General features: G+C 34.1%; 1 protein-coding gene and 1 long non-coding RNA gene across 7 annotated transcripts in view; one reads left to right on the plus strand and one right to left on the minus strand.

Moving 5' to 3' along the window:
• LOC109144075 overlaps positions 1-7,937 on the minus strand; it is an 86,857-nt gene extending 78,920 nt beyond the window's left edge. Inside the window, exons 1-2 of the long non-coding RNA XR_005601965.1 lie at positions 7,474-7,937; positions 7,209-7,340 (exon numbers count right to left, since the gene is read on the minus strand). This is a non-coding gene — a long non-coding RNA (uncharacterized LOC109144075). The remainder of the gene's footprint in view (positions 1-7,208; positions 7,341-7,473) is intronic.
• Positions 1-21,138, plus strand: part of CDIN1 (CDAN1 interacting nuclease 1) — a 135,210-nt gene that overhangs the window by 68,347 nt on the left and 45,725 nt on the right. The gene's annotated exons all lie outside the window — the stretch shown is intronic.

Raw genomic sequence — 21,138 nt, forward strand, 5'->3', positions numbered from 1 at the left:
GGTCATTCTTCTTCTTGCAGTATGATGGTTTGTTGACATATTTTGACACACTGGTACAATGCTGAAAGGTTTTGACCTTACTTCAACACTGAGGGACTTAGGGTTTGTTTAGCTCTCTAATGCTTGTAGATTTTCACACATGCTGGATTTTGCTATGCTCCTTTTTCTCTCCCTTCTGGCTCCACTTGAATTACTAAATTAATCTTAAACAAAAATGGATGTAGATAGAAGAGAGTTTATGGTGATTTTTACTGCTTAGGACTTTATATAGTAAGTTTCTTCAAAACTAATTAACTTTTTTTTAAGTGAATTACTATGCCAACTTGCTAACCTTAGTACCACTGAGTAAGATGCGTTTGTTTATAGACAAGAAGAGAACCAAAAGCAGTGAAAAATGCCATTTTCTACTAGTTTATTAGTAGAAAATGCAGTAGTTTACTTGGGAAGATGGTAAAACCATGTTCTTCTGCAAGATAAATAGATGCATGTGTGCATTCAGATATACGTACGAACACACACAGAGGCATATATATCTCTGCACTTCACCAATGTCCTAGATACATTTAGCCTATTTCCAACAGCATTTGATATTAATTAGTTTTGTCTTTATTTAATGACACACGAACAGTATAGAAATCAACATGTAGCATATGAAAAATACATTTTTTTGCTCCAGCTCAAAAGTAATGTTTTTAGATTTTACCTGTCATGCTCTCTTCAACAATGTGGTTGAATAACAGAGCATGAAACCATTTTCACTGAGACCATGGCTTATGCATAATGTTAATAATGTTAATATTAATAATTGCTATAATGTTAATTGTTTTGTTGAGCATTGTAGATTGTTTGGTTTTGTATCAAAACTAATTTTTGTCAAAGCAAAGAAAGAACAAACCATATTTTACTCATAATTTATATTTGAATGATTGATATTAAGTATGTATTTTCATGCATTGTTCTCCTTGGATACAGTATTTAATACAGACATGAAACTGGGATTTTCATTATAATTTAATTCCCTTATGTAGGCCTCTTTAACTGCTAGATTGTTACATCCTGAACTTAAAAAATACTATGTGAAGCAGTATATATCTTTGTTTACATTATTTTCCCCTTATATTTTTCTGAGCTGTCTTAAATATTTTCTTGTCACAGGAGATTCATGTAATCTAGATAGAGCATTTTCAACTTTCTTCCATACTACTGCATGGCTTCAGCTCCAGTTTTCCTGGTATTTCTCATTCAGATTAGACAAGCATCTAAGTTTATGTACAATAAGATATGACAGCACAGATCCTGCTATTCTTGCCAAGGGCCTGGTTGCAGACACTCCACTATGTCAAAGAATGTCAACCCCCCACAGACCTTACCTTTCAGAATTCCTTGTAATTTTTAATTGACATTTGCATCTGACATTTTCAATGTATTTTTTAGTGTTGGTTCTTTATCTACATACTAATAGTAAAACCAAACCAAAGCAAAAAGAATACCTTCTTGTAAACTATGATATCGTATATTTTTTATTTAATGAGGTCAAGTTGCTGGGCTGAAACTCAAGAATGATCAACTTCCTCTTCCTTTTTGTAACTCTGTAGGTGCTAGTCTAATCCATTTCAAATGACAGTTGAGGAGGGTAGTAGGCGTATAAAGTGAAATTTAACTCTTAGTACTAATGAACAAAGTGTAAGTATATTATTGTTACTATGCATCATGTACAGAAGGGACACAGAGATTTCAAGGAAATTTTAAGAATACTAATAGAGACTTTCCTTTGAGTCAGGTACTTGAATATTGAAAGTGAAAATATTTGTACCTGTATTCATGCCAGATATGTTAACAGCATTATATTGTCAATGGAGTAAAACTGGCAAGTATGTCATTTAGCTACATGTCACAGTTGTTGGGCTTCTTTGCCTTCAGAAATCTCAAGTTTTTATTTGGGTTACAATACTAAAAGCCTAATAAATTAGTTTAAGCATAATTATCCATCTACTAGAAGTTAGAATGAAGGACTACAGTTGATCATAAATGTCACAAAGCAGAAAAAGTGGAAGCAGCATTTTGTCACAAATAATGCTGCTTTTCTTCTAATTAGTTAATTTACATTTTGCAAATTAAGGGCAAGATTCAGACAGAAGATAATCTAGTAGCATATCATAGCTTTACTGACCTGTATTTGTATATGCCAAATTTAAGTTAATTAGAAATGTAGATGCTGTTTGTTTTATCTGTCAAAAAGCTCATGTTAAAAAAAAAAATCTAGACACACTTTTTCCCCCAACATTTATCATCTAAATAATAGTCTTGCCAAGATGGCAGCCTCATAATAAACTCTTTTCAGTGGAGTGATGGGTAATGAAGCTTGCTTGTGAAGGCGGCAAAAAATGTTGTCTAGCCAAATGTGTGGATATGATGGCTAGAGAATCAGTGGACTTTCTCAGTCATCAATCTTTTTAGTAACCTCTTACACATCTGAATATTTTGATAGATGATCTAATAATTGAGTTATCTATCTTTCTAACTATCAGAGTTCCATAAAAATTATTCTCACATGCTATTGAATATTATATATATTGAGCATCCAGTAAATTTTTCAAAAAAGGTCCAAGAGGTGGAGGAATTATTTTGTCTTAAGCAGCCTTTAATATATTAAATGATAAATTACTATGTATAGAATACAAAACTATATGTACTATATGTACTAATATAAGGAAAAAATAAATAACATCACTAGCTGATTACAGCTAGGACTCAGTAAATAAGGCATTTAAAAGCATGAGACTGGTGAGGTTAATGCACAATCTAGGAGTAATTTGCAGTACAAGATGAGTAGATTTAGTAGTCCCTGGACAGTTAATGGACAGGAATCACATTTCCACACAGTTTAACAAATTCCTTGTGCCTAAGTCTTGGCTTAGGCAAAAAGAAATTCAGTGTCACTGTGGCATACCACGGTTCCATTCAGCCCCTGTGAGAGCTCTGAGAGAGTTTCTTTTGATTAAAGATGAGACTGAAATGTATATATTGAAACTTCCTACATTTTGTTTATTCTGAGTGATTGTACAATATGGATATCTGTTTCCAGAGCACAAGAATCTGCTTCCCTAGAACACTAATCTTGCATTAAAGGAGGCACTGAGGATATTTGGATAAGTTGCATTAAGCACATCATCAGATGTGTCTTACTAAAGCTTTTCAGTGGCAGAGCAAAATGGTTATTGGTGTTGGTGTATTTTTTTAAACACTGCGTTATATTATTCTCAACTTCAAATGCATTTCTGGTTGGGTAAAAATTATTTTTACAATAAGAAATATATTATTGCATTAAGAATATTTTTAATTCAAATATATTTTTTCTGCCTCAGTGCCACCAGTTTATGTTCAATTACATACTTTTATAGAGATTGTAAAATGTTCCTTCTTGTAAATTCTTGAAAACTGTGTGATGAGGACTCATTTTTTAATTTATTTTCATTTTTTTAGTACTTTGTTTGTTTCATAACTACAGCAAGGTATAAGCAAGTATATTTGATGAGTAGTTGTCCAGTTAGCAAAGGAGCTTTTCTTTCTCTGTTCAGAACAAGAGTGACTGGAGTATTTTCTTGAGGATATCTAAAAGTTTTTACTCATTGCAGAATTTTGATGGAAAAGTATCAGAGGGATTTTCTTTATAGTTACTACCTGCTTAAAGGAGAATGAGAAAGATGGATTTCAAGGACTTGCATGTTATCATCATTTGACAACACTTTGTGGAAGTATCATTGACCCTAATGGGACCTTGCCACTGCACATGGATCTACAAATTGAACAAACTTTTGGCTGTCTCACTGGCAGTGGTTGTGACTCTTACAATGAGCAAACAGAATTCTTGATGTTTATTAGTTCTTGCTAAGCATGCGTAATTAGTTTGATAAAATTTGTGTACACATAAAGCAAGACACTGAGGTAAGGTGACTTGAGTATCAAAAATGTAGAAGCTTACAATAAAATTTAGCTCTGAAGTTCCACATTTATCTTGCAATATTGCATCCCATTTGATGCATTTTTGCATCAAATTTTGTCTACATTTTTGTCTTCAGTAATATTTACATTGATTTTATGCAATTTTAAGTTACATAAGGATGATATTACAGAAGTATAATTTAAACCTAGAGCTAAGGCAGTAGGAAACAAATTACAAAAAAAAAAAAAGCTCAAATTATTCTCTTTTATTACTTGTTGAATTTTAATAGAAGAAAGCTAAAATTGCTTCTGAATGTATAAATTCATAAGCAATTAACTGGAATTTATCAGTCAGTGTTATGTGGCTTCTTCTGAACTTAAGTAATTCTAGTTAGGATTTTTAGCATTTCTGCTGAAGAACATATCAAGCTCCTAAGAATGCGCAGTGTGTTATGCACACTTACGTATATGTTTGTGTGTATACTTCAAGAATGTTTAGATCTTTATTTAGGAAAGAAGTCTTCATTTCCCTCTCCTAATCAAAATAGTAAGCATCTGTGTTCTTTCTTTTCATTTGATTAGCGTGCTCTCATCCATCACTAGTCTTTGATATGAACATCAAGAAATCATGTCCTTTTATTTTAAATGATAAATGTTCCTTTGTCGTGAATACTTACAGACATTCCAAGATTTACAGCTGAATTATCAAAGTGTAACTGCACAGCTTCTCTGATGTGTGACATTATTTGTGAAATAAAGAACTTTTAATTTTTTATGGGTAGGCCTTAAATATTGACACTGCAAGGCTAATTTAGTTGTGATGCTGCAAAAATTTTTCCTTCATCCACTGTTTTTCTAAGATGTAGTTTATCACCAAGAGAGAATCTCAGCATGAGAATCTCTGCAGACATTCTATTTACATGTTCCAAGCCTGTCTCTTCATGTTTCATTAGTTAGGTCTGATGTCTAGTTAGCTCTTATCAAAACTAATGCCATCTGAAGTACCAGGCTTCCGGTGGTCACACAACCAACATAAAAATTTCAGTCTGACTAATATTATTAAAGACAGTATCTCTTTAAACCTGGGCTTTGTTTCAGTGTCTAGATCAATTATATCTTGGAAATTCATTTCAGTGAATGAGTCACTACTTGTTTCAATAGATGAAATACATCTGAAATTATATTCTGCACATTTCTAAATTTTAAAAATAGCAAAAATACAAGTATTTAAATCTTTGGTACCATTCTTACTATGTCTTGATGCTACTAAAGTAGAAAGAGCTACTATATGGCTGGCTTCTCGTTGGAATAGTACAGTAAGTTAAAATGTTTTATAAGACAGACACCTAGATGGGATTTTATCAACTATTTTATCATCTGTTTGTAGCAAAATTTGAATGTGTCAGACAAATAGGTAATTTAATTTTAGTTCCTACAGAAAGCTAGTGTTCCTTGAAATCTCTGGGTTTACTTACACAGGATAAAACATTTTTTCCTCTTTTTTTTTTTTTCTCTTTCATTTATTGTATTCTGAGTATATCATGGTTGAATTCATTTCATGTTCTGAGTGCTGAAATGCTGAAATTTAATCTTTGAAATTTATAGTTTTGAGATACTGCTATTTATAAGCTTTAAAATTTACAAAATAGTTGAGAGAGGAATTTAGTGAGGGATCCCATAAAATGATTTAAGGGCCCATAATCATGATTAATAATTGCAATATTTTGTTTATAATTGCAGTATTTTGCAATGTCAGATATACAATACACTGCACTAATTAGAATCTTTTTAACTTTTTATTGTTGCTTTCCTCAGAGATTTTTACAGCTTCACTTCTTGTGTAGTCAATTTTTTTTTATTCCAATCTTGTTTAAATTATAAGGTCATGTAAAATTGATCATATTACTTTTATCTCTTTATCTGGAAAGTGCTATTTATTTTAAAATAAGGAAAATTACACATATTTCAGTCTTTCTGTAGAAGACTACTTTCAAAAGTATATTCCCATTTACTTGTTTCAAAAGGAAAAATGTTTTGGATCCTTTGCAACACAGCCCAACAAAAGTGGTACTTTCTGGCATACGAAGGATGCCTGTGAGTTTTTGAGATGCTGACGCTGTAACCAAACTTGAAGAAGACAATGATGGCAGTGTGCTTCTGTCCAGAGTTAATCAGCTGCAGAATTTGTAAACTGCATATGTGTCAAAGTTGAAAATGTTAGCACTCTGATAGAAGCTTGAAAAGGTTAGAGCTGATAAAAGCCATCAGCAGTTAAAGAAGGTGATTTATGGGAATGTAATGACACAAAATGCCTCATTTATCACTCAAATATAAATAGGTTAAGGTTTCTCTGTCATACTTTAAAAATTTGACCACTTAGAATTGTCAAAATAGGTACTTAATTGCCCATCATACATTTCAGTTCAAATTTCCTTTGCTTGAATTTTGGTGATTTTACTGTTTTGCTTCTCATATGGTTCCTTTTAGGTCATTCATATTTCATATTTATTTCATATTTGTTTCAAATGGTATGCTCAGTGCTCTGTTAGAACTTTTATTAGGTAAAGCTGTTGATTTGAATGCTGTCCAAACCTTATGTTGATTTACAATTTCATTCAGCCTAACTGTAAGGAAAATAACTGAAGGTTTCGTTTTCCTCTGTTCTATACCACTAATTCTCATCAAGAGTTTACAGCTTTCTAATTCAATCCTTACATTTCCTCTCCAAACTGAAATACGAGATTTAAAAGTGAATCCATCAACTGGTTTCCAGTTCCAGTCACTTAAGTTACTGTTTATCTCCATGCAAATTAAATTTAATCCAAAACTACCAGTACTGTTAAATGATCCTAAAACAAAATAAAAACGTTAAAAAAAATGCACAGTAGTATGCTATTCTTTTACTGACTTGATGTGAGGATAGCAGCAAGCAAATCCCATAGATTTGAGACTGACTGGTCTTATTTTAACTGTTCACTGTTTCATCATAGTGCTGTAAAAAAAGTAAATGCAAACATGGATAAATACTCATTAAGGCGTTACCTATAAGGCAATATTTGTAAAATAAAGCAACTACTCTAAAGACATTGTATTGATACTAAAATACAGGTTCAGCTGCCAAAAAAAATTTTGATCATAAAGTTTCTAAAGATACATTTTTCTTTACCTACTTACCCTTTTTAAACTATTTCATCCTCCTATTTCTAGATCTTACATAGAAAATTCTGAACAGAATAATTTTAATTTTTAATATCAAAAAAACTTACCTTTTTGTTAGCTTTCTCAATTTATGGCCCCAGTTGTATAGCATTCTGTTTGTTCAGCGATGACCTTCCAGGTTCGATTTAAAAAGAAGTCAGAAGCATTTGTCATGTCTGCTCGATCTTGTCCAGAGGTACCTATTGTAATTATAAAGGACTAATAAGGTTGTTTATAATATAACAGTCTGACAACCCTAAAAAATCTTCTGGAGAGCAACTTCTCTTTTTTTTTGTTTTGTCTTTCTCAAGGGAAAAAAAAAAAATCTCTTACCTGCTTGCTCTGTGTTGCACTGCATCTTTTTAAATTTAGGTGAGAAAGCATAAAGAACTTAAGCCTTGAAAAACTTAACTTAGTTTTAAAAGATAAGCTGTAAAATTTGCTTATTTGTAATGTCTTTTGGAAATACTTAGTAATAATGCGTCTGTGGTGTAGTTGTACCCTATATTTAATTGGTGTGTATCGAAGTGATGATGATGTACTTAGAAGCACTGAATTCTTTCACCGTGTAACAAAAGAAACCCACTTATTACTGTGTTGCAAAAATATGTGATACATTAATATGGTGATCTCTGTTTCTTAGGAAAAAAAATACAAATTAAGAAAACCTATTTATTCTATTATAAACATTATTAACATACTCCTGTAAGTGAGTGTTATTATAGTGGTATTTTTCATTGTATGTCAGGTTTTTTGCAATTGACTTATGATCATTTTCCCCTTCATATGCCTTTGTCTTGCTTCCTCTTTTCTCTTTCCTCCCCCATTTCAGCATCATCCAGCAATACCACTTTTTTTTATAGACATCTATATAAGGTAAACAAAAACCCAATGGAATTTGAATGTTTGACAGAAATGTTTACCTCTCTTGTATGGTATGTAACAACACTGGAGTATTGTCAGGCTACCATACATCATTCAAATACCCTTAGACAGCAAAGGCAAAATCTTGACAATTCAGTAATCTCATCATGTGATTTCAAGAAGGCTTTTTTTCATATCTACAATTGAGACAAATTTATGTTGTGTGTATTTATGGTTGTTAAACTCAAAATTGTCTCATTTCATTAATTTTTAACATTGTGCTCTCTTAATGACTATGAAGAAATGTATTAAAATGCCTTAATTATAGGGCTAGAAGAAGAGAAAGCACAAGTCTTTTTAGCATATGATCTTTCAATTGCTCACTAAAGGATAAAGAGGGCATTCAAGCGTGGTTTAGATAACTGTCAGCAATAATAAAATGCAAGGTAGTTTGTAGAGCCTTTAAAGACCTTTCAGGGAAATAGATTTAATTAAAAAACAATAAAATGGACTTTTCATTTCAAAGAAATCCAAAATGTTATAAAATTTCAGAATGCTACTGTGTAAAGAGTAATGTATGTTTCCAAGGATAAGGAAAAATAACTGAAAATACTCTGTAGACTGCAAAGCAGTGATAGCTTTATTTTGTGTGTGTAAATGTATGTCCTTCAGCTTTTAAAACACAGACTATGAATTGCATATTAGAGATATTTCATGTTTTCTGAACTGTGTGATTTTACCTGTTTGGTTTCTTTTAGTTTTACCTTTTAACAAGGGTGGTTTTTAAAAAAAATATAGGGTGAACACTTAGCTTCTTAATGTAAAATTATGTTCTCACAATTACCCTCAGAACAATATAATTTCTATACTGGCAGAAGTTCAGTTGCCTATTTCTTAGTCTGTAGGTTGCTATTCATCATAGCTGCCTGTCTTATATACTGTGGAAATACATTTTGAAGTATATTTCTGATTTCTGCTTTTTTTCTTCTCACAGAATCAAAAATCACATTTGCTCGTAATGTTTTTGGCTGTGCGGTGTGTTGAAAAGTTTATTCAAGCACTTGTTCTGCATTATCGAGTTTTACCACTTTTGGCAAACTAAGAGCAACTTAACTTACAGTTCAGATCAGCAGTGGTTTATAAACAACATTGACTGCTGTCTTTTCAAAGTAGTTTGCACCCTTGCTGTGCAAAAGCCTTGTGCTTTCCTGAGGAAATTTTTGGTTTTTTCTCTTGCTCTGGTGCATACACTTTAATTGCTTTTAACCAGTTGGTTTGTTATAGCCAAGTACCGAATTAATCTGTATGAAAGTTGTCTTTGTGTAGCAAGGTGTTTTACAGATAAATCAACTTTACCAAAGTGAATTTTCAGCAAATGATAAAACTCTACCAGTTTTTTAGCTGCAATTGCTGGCCCAAGTACATTATCAAACTTGTTCATAATGAAAATGTGAATTCAATATTTAGGGTCTGGTTATATCCTCTAGTAAATTTAGTTTGGATTGTTAATTCGTATCAGTGTTCACTGACTGATCATAAAAATGGAAAACATCCCTCTTCTTGGAGTTGATGATTTTTCTTCCAAGAAAAATAAGGGTTTGTTTTCTGCTTGCTCACGTACCTTGAGCTGGAGCACAAATGAATAGCACAGCCTCTGTAAAATACACCGGGCATGTGAGAAAAAAAGCTAAAAATGTACAAATGTCTGGCACTGTTCTGCACAAAAATGCCTCACTGTTTTCTTCATTTTTGGGTTTCCTAAGGCTTGAGGACTCAGAATCCAAACTATGACAGACACATGCATGGTTAGCTTAGGCGTATTTTTGACAAACAAGCGCCTCACATCATCCTGTTATCAAAGTCCTTTCTGTTTTCAGCTGGTTATGTCTCTTCCTTTCCACTCATCCCTCCTGGTGTGGTAGGACTATTAAGTGTGGTAACGTTTCTATAGAATATGCTCTACTATCTGAATATATATACTATATTATCTAATATGAAGTGATGGGCTCCTGCAGAATCAAGATCACTTCTGTTGGGCTTGTAAGTTCAGTAGAAGCTCAGGTCAAATGTGGAGTCTGCTTCCTTTACCTTTTTATTAGTGATTTGTGATCTGCTTAACAAAGTTTTGTGTAGTTGGGTTTTTATGACTTTGTTCCATGATTCATACCAGAGATGGCTGTTTTTCTGTAGCGACTTCTGTAAACTTTGGTAGACACACTGAGCTCTCATTGAGTAAAACTGACTGTTGTACAGTAGTTTTTTCTTTTGTTAAAAATCACATTTCCTATATTTAAAGACCTCTCCTAACTGGTAACACTTCATTCAAACAAGTAAACTTTCTGTATCATTTCACTACATCAAAATGGAACATTCAAGAGAGGAGTGTGTATTACTGGAGGGCTGAAAACCTAATCTTCTAGGGCAGACTCTAGCTCCTTATGTGTTTGCCCAATAGTTAGCACATCTAACCTCAATACAAGCTGAGAGTTTCATGATGCAAATAGTAAAATGACCAAGATAGAATAATGGTCTTCATTTATACTGTTATGCATAATGATTCTTAGTAACTGATTCTCAGGCATTTGCCTCCAGACAATGGACAGGGTAAGCTATAATGACTGTAAATGTAGCTTTGAATTTCTTCTGTCATTGATCTTGTTTGTACTCTCAAGCAAATTACTTGTTGCTTCTATATTTAAAATTCACCACCTGCAAAAGCCTGATGTTGCATAAAAATATTGCAAGGTTAAACTGGTTTTCTTAAAGTCCAAGGTAAAAGACACTACAGATAGTGACATAAAAAGATGCTCTGTTATGAAAAATCTCTATTCTTGTAGCAAAAGTGTAAACCTAAGCACAGACTTTCTCATAACTTTAATTTTCTTAGCACCATTTATAGGGTGTCAAGGAAGAGAAAAATAATCCAGAAGTACTGTCTGTACTTCTTTGGCATAAAACATTATAAAAACAACATAAAGTTCCAGATATTTCTTGGCTTGTGTTAAGAAGACAAGGGATAGGATTCTAGGAAAAACACAAATCATGTCAAACTACCACTCAAATAATTCTTCTCTGCAAAATGTCCAGGGGTACAAGTTCAGAGGAAATGATCTGTATTCTCACTATTATGGAGAAAACTTCCCCATTTGTAAAAGCTCACTGTATTGTCTCTTGTGTTCTGTGTTTTTCTGCACCTTATCTGTATGATCATTGTGTGCAGCTATGAAAATTAATACCCTTGCTTGTAGATTTTTTTTTTAATTTAATTGCCACTAGACCAATAAGATGTAATAGCACTACTGCACTTAACCTGCCGAGCCTCTGCTCTCTCCTTGACTTGAATAGACCTCAAATTTAGCCTGAGCCTGTGGAATTGGCATGGTGGGAGAATTCCCATCCTGTGCAAGTCTCAGGAAAATGTCTGCACCATAAGGTAGATCTTACCTCAGAGCACATATATATGTATATGTCTGAATTATGTAAATGTACTAAAATATGAAATATAAATATAATGTAATCTTATAATAGTCCTTTTTTTGTGTATATCAATATGCATATAGTTCATATTTGAACTAACAGTGGTTCAAAATTGTGCCTTGCTGTTGATACATTTCTAGTATCTCATCTATAGTATTCTCTCCCTGGTTTTGCTATGATACATGAGTGTGTCTGAACTGAAACTACAAGAAAAATTGACTTTTTTTAAGAACAAACTATATGAAGACTCTGTAGTTAGTTGCAGAGAAGACAAACAAACGGTGTTAACATCATGGGATATCGTTTTACCTATGAAGAAGTACACTGTGTGCTGCATGAGTCTTTTCTATGACATGAGGGAATTTGTGTACAACATTGCTTTCAGTAGCTCACACGGTCTGTTTTAGAGGATTAGTCAGATTTTATTAGAGCCCACTGAGTTTTGCATAATGAAAATTGTAGCAATAGCTAAATGGTATGAAATGTGGAATGCAGAATCTTTGCTTTGCCAAATGTTCTTCTCCAGGGTTTGAAAGAAGGAACAGGGAGAAGTGGGAGAAGCTTTAAAGTCAAGTCTGACACTTAAAAAACTTTTAAATTTTATTTAGATCTGTATTTACCTAAATATAAAAGTTAAGCATCATAGATTTTTCTGTTATGCTGGTCTCATGCAGCAGCAGTAGTATTACGTGCGGAGTTTCTGCAGTAGTTGCTCATTTTAAAATGCAAAGTTGTAGGATTGCAGTAGTGTGTCACTGTGGACTGGTTTCTGTACACCTGCAAGTTAAATGTTTCAGATATATTGGGAGAAAAGTTGTTCACTAAGTTGTTTATTATCTAAATGCTACCTAATGCATATAACTGAAAAAAATTATCACATTTGTGCATCATGTGGCCATCATGTGGAGGTAATGGACACCAATTGAGATACAGGAATATTTCCTGAAATGTTAGAACAATCTTTTTTCATTGTGTGAGACTGGAGCAGTCTCTTTGGAGAGGTGTGCAGTCTCCATCCCTGGAGATATTCAAAACCCACCAGGACAAAGCCCTGAGCAACCATCTGTAGTTCACCTTGTCTAGCAGGACTAGACAACATCTAAAGGTCCTTTTATACCTTTTTGGTTTCTGTGTTATTTTATTTATCATTATTTTTATCTGTATTACTTTTTTTTTTTAGGTCACAGAGGAATCGATGTCGAAATAAATGGGAGAAAGGGAAATCTAAATAGCTTTATTCCAGTAGACTACTGGTTTTACATTTAATGTTAGTTTTCCTACATTAAGAAAACCTTTCTTAAGTTTTAAGGATGAAAGAGAAAACTAGACTGAAGAAAATTAGGAAGATACTTTATCTACCTATGTATGATCTTCTGAAATCTAACAATAAGCACTAAACATCAATACAATACCAAAAACTAAAATAATAACCAGTAGGAACATTAGGGAGGAATAATGTAAGGAAAGTAGTAAGAGGGAGGTATTTATAAGTCCTGTTGGTTTGGGAGTTTGGGGATCAGTTCACAGAAGAGTACACAAATGTAGACTTACAAAGTTAGCCGACAGATCCTAGTATGTTAAAGGCTGTAATCTTTTGAAAGAAGTTGGTTGGCTTTCCTGTTGGCCCTCCTATCAACTTTAACCTCCAACCTTCTCCAGCATGTATCACTACAAATAAAACTGCTGAGGTTTGACAAGAGGATATAAAGTCACTAGGCCATCGCACAGAAATCTCTACATGATTTTCTTTAACCTAAAGCTTAAATGAACACTGCTTAAAGTCAGGGGTTTTAATAAGAAGTCATAAACATTCACTCATATCACTTTAGTTTTAATAATTACTGTTTTAACAGAGAAGAGAAGAAATATACATAGTAAATTATGTTTGACAACTGGAATTTCATGGTTTTGTTACTGGTTGTCTTTGATTATTATGTGAATTGCTGTTCTTCATTTTAATGTATACTTTTTCATGCAAGCTGCATATGATATCTCTATAAACATGGCATTTGTGTATGGTGTTATAAATGAATTTTTAGGTCTCGATTAAGGCAAACCAGATGACAAAAATAACTTGTGTTTGTATTTACCAATGTCAGAATAATAATCTTTGCATCTGTAGTCACTTATTATGATGTCGGCTTTTCTTTCTGTGTAGCAGTTTGGGTGACTTTTACACAATCCCTTTTAACAACCTAGGCATTTTGCAGGCCATAACTACTGAAAGTTTTTCATAATTATTCTACTCCTGCAAGCTGCTTGTAGTGTTTTCATTTTGCCAGAGCTGCCATCCACAGTATTACTGTGTCATAGAATCACACAATGAGTATTATTGATATATACCATCACTAATGGTATTAATACTTGTGGATTCCCTATTCTTATAAGCATTTGATCTCTGAACATAGACTTCACCTTACTTTAACTGTATTACAATCCTAAAATTGTATTTCTTTCCAGTTCAAAACCATACTAATTCAAAGTTAGGTTTTCTTCTTTGTAGTCTGTTATTTGCATGACAAATTTTATTGTGATGTATAATAATTCTTTTCATGCTTTTTGTTGCTTGTAGATTGTCATCTTTTTCACTTACACATATTTTTCTCAGAGCACTTACTTTAAGGGCTGTAAAAGCAGTCTCTTCCTTCTGAAATTCTTCCTTTCTGTGCCCAAGTTCTGTTCCTTGTATGAGCCACTCATAAGTTCATCTCTTTGTCAAAGTCCACTTTCCATGATTAGGAAAGTACCACTCTGTATTTTATGAGGTACATACATCTTCCATCCCTGGTCATGCTTTCTATGGCTTTTTAAGCTTCCTTCTCAAACATAACTAGCAGATACTGGGCAGCACTTTTTTTCTTTTCCTAAATAGTTTGCGGTTCACTAGACAGGTCTCAGTACGTCCTGCATCTTGCCTTTTGGATGATTCCACTTTGCTAAAATACTTAATTGGTTTTCATCTCTCATTTGTTGAATATAAGCTTATTATATAAACACTTTGCTGTTGTAGATGCAGTATGCTGTTGTCTGTTATCTGGGCTTGTGTTTTTCTTCCGTGCTTGGACTGTGACTAAGTGGTCCATAGAAGGTAGCTAAGGAAATAAGCCTTCTGTATGTCAGTTTACATTCATTATCTATATAGGAATATATTATATATAGGAAACCTGCCAGGCATTCATATGTTGCAAAAGACAAATACTGATCTACACACTTGTCCTGGTGGAATGCGTAGCACACTTCATGTAGATTTTTGGTGCTGCCTGTATCCAGCAATGGATGCTGTTTCTCAAACCATACAGTATGTAAATTTTGGAATTTACACATTCCTGGAAGACTGAGGACTGATTGAATGGAGTTAAGGGGAAGCTTTTAAAAAGCTAAATATAGTTAGTTATTTCTTTCTTCCAACAGGATTTTAGATTGTATGAGTTAATATAATATAAAGAGTATAATTTAACTGAAAAGGCATTGTGAGAGAATTTGGTCACACCATGCCTTTCCCCCTGCGAGAATCTTCACCTATTACTTGTATTTTCCTCTGCAACTGAGAAAAATCAGCATGATATCAGTCTGTGTTCCTTTAGTATCCCCTTAACATTTAATGTCTATCATCTTCAAAAAGTGAGGCAGGAAGCAGATAGAAAGCTACAGGTGACTACTACTTGAGGAGAAGGGTAAGATGAGGCAGTAAAGGAGTTAAAATATTAATACAAAATTAATACAAATTAAGCAAAAATTGTTGGCTTACTTTCCTCTTTGAGTCCTCTTGTACTACATTCAGAAGACTGTTATGTATTAGACAAGCAAACCCAGAGTTTAAAAAAATAGCTTTCAGGTATTAAATGTTTAGCTGGTGCTAGCAGAGATTTCTGATGCTTCTCATGTAGACAGTGTCAGCTACCACATTGCTTGTCAAAGCACATAGAAAAGTGTTTTCTGCTTCTATGAAGTTACAGGGTGGTCACAACAGACAAGATACCAGCATCTGTCATGGCACTATGAAGGGATTGCCTGTTGTATTGAGCTGTTACACTTCCTCACTGGAAACTCGTCTGGACACTTTCAGTGTAAGAATGTATTTGCAGTGGGAAAATTACAATAATCTTACTATACTCAGTTACAGCTTCAGAATCATCCTCAAGTAACGTATATAGAAGTGGCAGAACCAAAATATGAGTATAAATTTATTAATTGAGGAGTGATTAAGATACCATGTGATATCCATAGGATGTGTTCAGAGAGCTTTGTAATGGGCACAATAGCAATGATTAGAAGAAGGAATGCTGATCCCTTCATGCATGAAATAGTTTATCCCACTATGGAGCCCAGGAAACTAATAAAGCTTCTGTGGACCAAAGCCATAGAGCTTAAATTGACCAGATTAAGACATTTTCTAGAAATGCTTGCCTTTTTTTTTCATTTTGTTTTGCGTGATTTAGGAATGAAGATCAGAAGATGCAAATAGTAAAAAGAATAATCTCAGTTACTCATCACGGTAGATCAATAATTATCCTTGCCTTTTAAAAATGCAATTTTTAACAGGTTAAAAATATGAAAGTAGTTACATTGAATTTTTTTCAGTTTTTACGGTGAATGTTAGTGTTTCAAAAAGGTTTGTGATTCAAGAAATGTGAGCATAATTTAGTCTGGTACTGATTAGAAACCTGGAAATAGATAAGCAGAACATAAAGGCAGCTATTGCACATATGTCCTGATAATGTATGTAAATGTTTCTACATGAAACACACACGTGAGGATTGCAAATTCTCTCATTTTTTTAAATGTTTATACCATTTCCATCTACTCTTTTATAGAAGTGCTGTTCTGTATTTCCCTATCAAAAAAAGCTTTTAACAGAAGTAAATGCTGTAAATATACCTTGGAATACTAGACAATATATAAACACTTCTCACATTTCTTCTATGTATTCTATGTATTTTTTCTTTCAAATCATAGTTTCCAACACTGACTCTGTAAATCTTATTATATGTTGTTTGTATGAGAATGAAAAAAATATAATATGCTGTATGATTTAAAACATCACCATTTAGTTGTTGATATTTTCCACTGGATGTGAATACCAAGTTGGATGTTCAAAGGAGGTAGCCTTTGTCTTAGACTGTTAATATATAATCCCTGAATATTAGTGCCATGTAAGTGCTTGATCCAATTAGAATGTTAAAATCTGATGACAAACTGAAAACTTGAAAGAAAACTTTAGTGGGAACTAAAGATTTGAGTTGCTGTTTAATGTCCTCAAATTAGTAAAGAAAAGGAATTCTTCAGTGTTCATAAAGAAGTTTGAGAAGAAATTGAAATGGGAATCTACTGCTTCCCTCCTTTGTATTATAATTATAAGGAAATCTCCATCTACTGAAAGTTAATATGATCCATTATTCATTATATAAGTTTTCATAAGATTTAACCAAACTAACTACTAGTCATTTTGTGAGATAAGTTGATGTCATATCTGCCATTCATTCATGGAAAAAAATTCAGGCAACAATCCTTCTGCCTTTTGCAGGTGTACCAATCTTTTTACCTAGGACAAACTCACACTCACAAAGATCAAATTTCAGTCTTTCAACGTAATTTTTTCCAAGTACAAATGTGTTATACATGTATAGCAATGAATAACTACCAACTTATATGTTAAAAACATTCAAACATTGTTTTGGCTTAAAATATGTTATTCAAATAAGGATTACATATTAGTGCTTGCCATCAAAGATTTAAATTCTCATTGTCTCCATAATTCAAAAGCAAAAAGCCACTTGCACCCTGTAGGCCATGGGATAAAATCACAGAAACAAGGGGATAAAAGCACAAAATTATCCTCACACATTCATAGTTTTCACATCTCACACTTTTTTCCCCCTATGGTTAATGGCAGATGGAGTAGTTTAACTGAGTTTTTAGTGCCTTTTTTGAGGCAAAGAAACCCCACCTTCAAATATCATCCTTACTCTTAAGCAATCCAGTTTCTTAAAGGGCAAGTCTGCAGAGAAGGAAATAGAAGTGATTATGAAGAAAGCATTTATAATGTGATTTCTAAAAACTCCTTTTTATGCTATTACCTAGTGATGACTTTTGAAATACAGCACCTCTAGTGTAGTTTTACATGATACATAATTAAACTACAGAACTCACTGTGATTGCATTACTGACTCTCAAAGTTTTCAAAAAACAAGAAGAGTACTTAAACAAAATATAGCTATTAATGATTACAGAAAAGACTTCAGTGTTACATGAGGTGAAATATACTTAAAAGATATGAAAGACTTTTCAAAGAAATCTTTGCTTGCCTTGCATAAAAGAGATATGGCCAAGATATATTGAAGATGATATTTTGGGACTTCTGTTTCATTCTGTTTTTGTTCTTTTGAAGCAGACTAATTACTATCCAGAATGAAAGACACAATTTGGAACAGTTAATTTGGTATTTTACATCATTATTCTCCTTAAATTTGATTATATCATTTTTATTATGTGAGTATGTGTGTTAAAAATATGTCATTCCTCTAAGCAGTATGGATTAAGAGTAAATTCTCAGCCTCGTTTTTATACGTCATATTTGGAGATGTTTTGTTAGTGTAGGAAGTGGCTTAGGAATGAGCTTTTTCCGTCCTCTATTACACATCATCTTTGTTAGTGTATGTGTATTGAAACTACACCTAGAAATCCTAGTAAAATATGCTAGAAATTGCTGTAGAACAGAGCAAGAGATACTTTGTTGTACAGAGTTTAATGTACATGAGTCAACAAATGTTTACAGTGCAGTGCAAAGAGGCAGTAAGATAATATTGGTCAGCAAAATAATCACTGATCTTGAGTACATCAGAAGCCTGCTAAATTTTTTATGTTTTGACAGCTGAGGTATTTAGAGGAAAATAACAGATTGCTTTTGTTAATGCTTTTTGAGAATTATTTCTAACCTTGAGAGGCAATTGGGGATAAAGAATAAAGGTGGTTTGCCAATTCAGTGTGGAATTTGACAGCTTGCTAGCGAATGGAGAGAGATTATGAAAACATGAAAGGCATATAGGTCTTCCTTTGTAACGGTTTTCCACTTTCCAGATAGAAAGAAAGAAATTACATACTTAAATAGTCACATGACTTTTTTTCAGAGTTGTTTTGGAGGGAGATAAACAGAGCAGACTGCACTGATCAAGTTCATAAAAAGGTACTTCGCTTCTATATATAGAGGAAATTAACACTTTTAAGGGGTCTCATCTGAGTAGATGAAATGAGAAAATAGTAAATAATATAACGATAGCCTGAAGAAAGAATTAGCCAAATTTGAACATTTCAGATATGAGGAGCACCAGAGAGAACTCCAAATGGAGACTGGTGAGAGGGCTGTAGGTGTTTTTAATAGGTGAATATAATCATGTTGACTATAATGATTAAGAAAGAAGGGTGAGAAGAGTAAAGCTCCATTTAGCTTTATGTTGGTAATTATCAAGTGATGAAATACATAGAATAAGTTGTCAGGGTACAGACCCTGGCATTAACTTGAACTGTCATCAGATATACCAAGGAGAAGTGGATCTCATCTGTCATCCCATATGTTATCGACTTGTGCACCATGACAAGGGAAGGACTCAAGTGTGACTGAGAGATCCATTACAATCCTGGGCCAAAATGTCCATGTACCTTTACCAGCAATGAAATTTACACCACTGTTGGTTTCATAATGCGCACCACATGCTCATAATGAGTTAACTCCCAGAGTATATGGGACCTATATTCTAAGTGGAGTGTATCAGCAGAGAGACACCTCTTCAAGCCCTCTTGTGAGTTTCTCAAGTTCATATTGCAAGATTCTACCCATAAATGCAATGCCTATCTGCGTGTCACAAGACCTGTGGAAATGCAATGCCTATCTGCATTTCCGTATGAAGAAATAAGGTAGATGTACTCACTGAAGTTGCGCTGAAGTTAGAGTTTCTAAATAAGATTCTCCTGTGTAAGATTTAAAGAGGCTAAGCTTAAAGCCCTTGGGAACTTCCTTGAACAGCTGTAGAAGAGTTCTGGAAAAACAACTATAAGACATGCTGTTGCAGCAGCTGGTGTTTGATGGTGAGGTACCACAACCTTCCAAAAGCATCTCCAAGGCAAAGCCGCTCGGCTGGACCACCACACACTCAACACACGCGTACATGCACACATGCACAGATAGCTCCAGTAAATGGGTTGATGACAAAGCCAGGAAGAGTCTTCGTATGGGGTTCCAGGGGAGGAGTTTAATGCAGCCACACACGTGAAGGGGTCCAGGGCCAAAGACGACTAAGATAGGAGGGTCCCAGTTTATATACCGGAGCAGAGCAAACATCAGGGACCAATGGTCTGAGGGCATGAGGGTGGTACACGGGCAGGGCTAGGATATGAGAGCCAATGGAAAAACTCTGAGGGAATGGTGATGGGGCAAGGGCCAATGGGGAAACAAGCAAGGGAGAATCCTCAGGTATAGAGGGGCAGGGAGGCCAACGGGCCAACCAGGGAAGCAGAACTGGAATACATTAACATAACAGAACAGAGTGTCCTGGGGGGAAGCCTTTTTGTCTCCCTAAGTTGGGGAGGGTCTTTGGTACTAGGGACTGTCCCACCAGTGGACTCTCTTTGTCCCTTGTTCTGTAGGCCCACTGGCCTCCGCAACATGCAATTGCAATTCTAAAACAAAACCCAGCAGCAGGGAACCCATTTTCAAACTAAAGCCCTTCAGAAGCACTGGGCCTGTGAAGCCTAGACTAAAGCAGTACATCAGGTCCAGGGGAGGTTTGCATATCCTTCTGCTTCCAATACAAGTGATGCTAACTTTTTTTAATTAAAGTCATAGAAATTTGGTCGTGGAAAACTCAGACAAAAATAATTAAACTGTGTACCTTTGTTAATGAGATAATGTAATGTTCTAGTTTTTTCTTATTTTGGAGCAACTCTTCTGTGGAGTATCCAAACTTTAGCTGATACCATCCTGAGCTGCAACCTGCTGGTTAATAAATTTAAGCCTGGAAGTTATGTTGAGCATAGAAGATGCAAGAATACCAAGAGAAATACTCTACTAAAATCATACTGACTGTAGCCAGATTTGAAAGGTAATCATCTTCTCACCATCAGAGGCCTGATCTGCAGATAACAAGTTCGTGTCTACCGTCCTACATTACAAATAATTGGTTTTGTTCTTTTTCCCATCCTGACAGTGGTAGTATTAGAAGATCGTATTATTTACTTGAGAGAGAAACACTAGTGCTGCCATTTGACAGGGTTCTAGGGATTTTGTTTTTATTCAAATGTTTTCGATCTAAATTATCATACCATTTGACTCTTTAGGCCTGAAGATAGAATGCGACTCTGCAGTGTTTCAGAACTGAAACAGAAAATAGCTAAGAAACACTCACTTTGAGATTTAATGAGATAAACCTGATTTCAGAAACTCATGAAACCCTAAAAAAAAATTTAAGAAAGGCAGTGCAGGCAGTACAAGGAGCTTTACATTACATTGCAGCTGTTACTTAATCCCCTTTGTTTTCGGCATTCATAGCATAGACTACCCAAAGCTTAGGACTTACCAACTTTATGAAGCTGCATTTCTGCATATGGGAACAATTCTTCTGGTATCACAGTGCACTCGTCTGGATTATGATCAGTAGTTAGTAT

Source organism: Corvus cornix, chromosome 5 (assembly GCF_000738735.6).
Source record: "Corvus cornix cornix isolate S_Up_H32 chromosome 5, ASM73873v5, whole genome shotgun sequence".
NCBI lineage: Eukaryota > Metazoa > Chordata > Aves > Passeriformes > Corvidae > Corvus > Corvus cornix.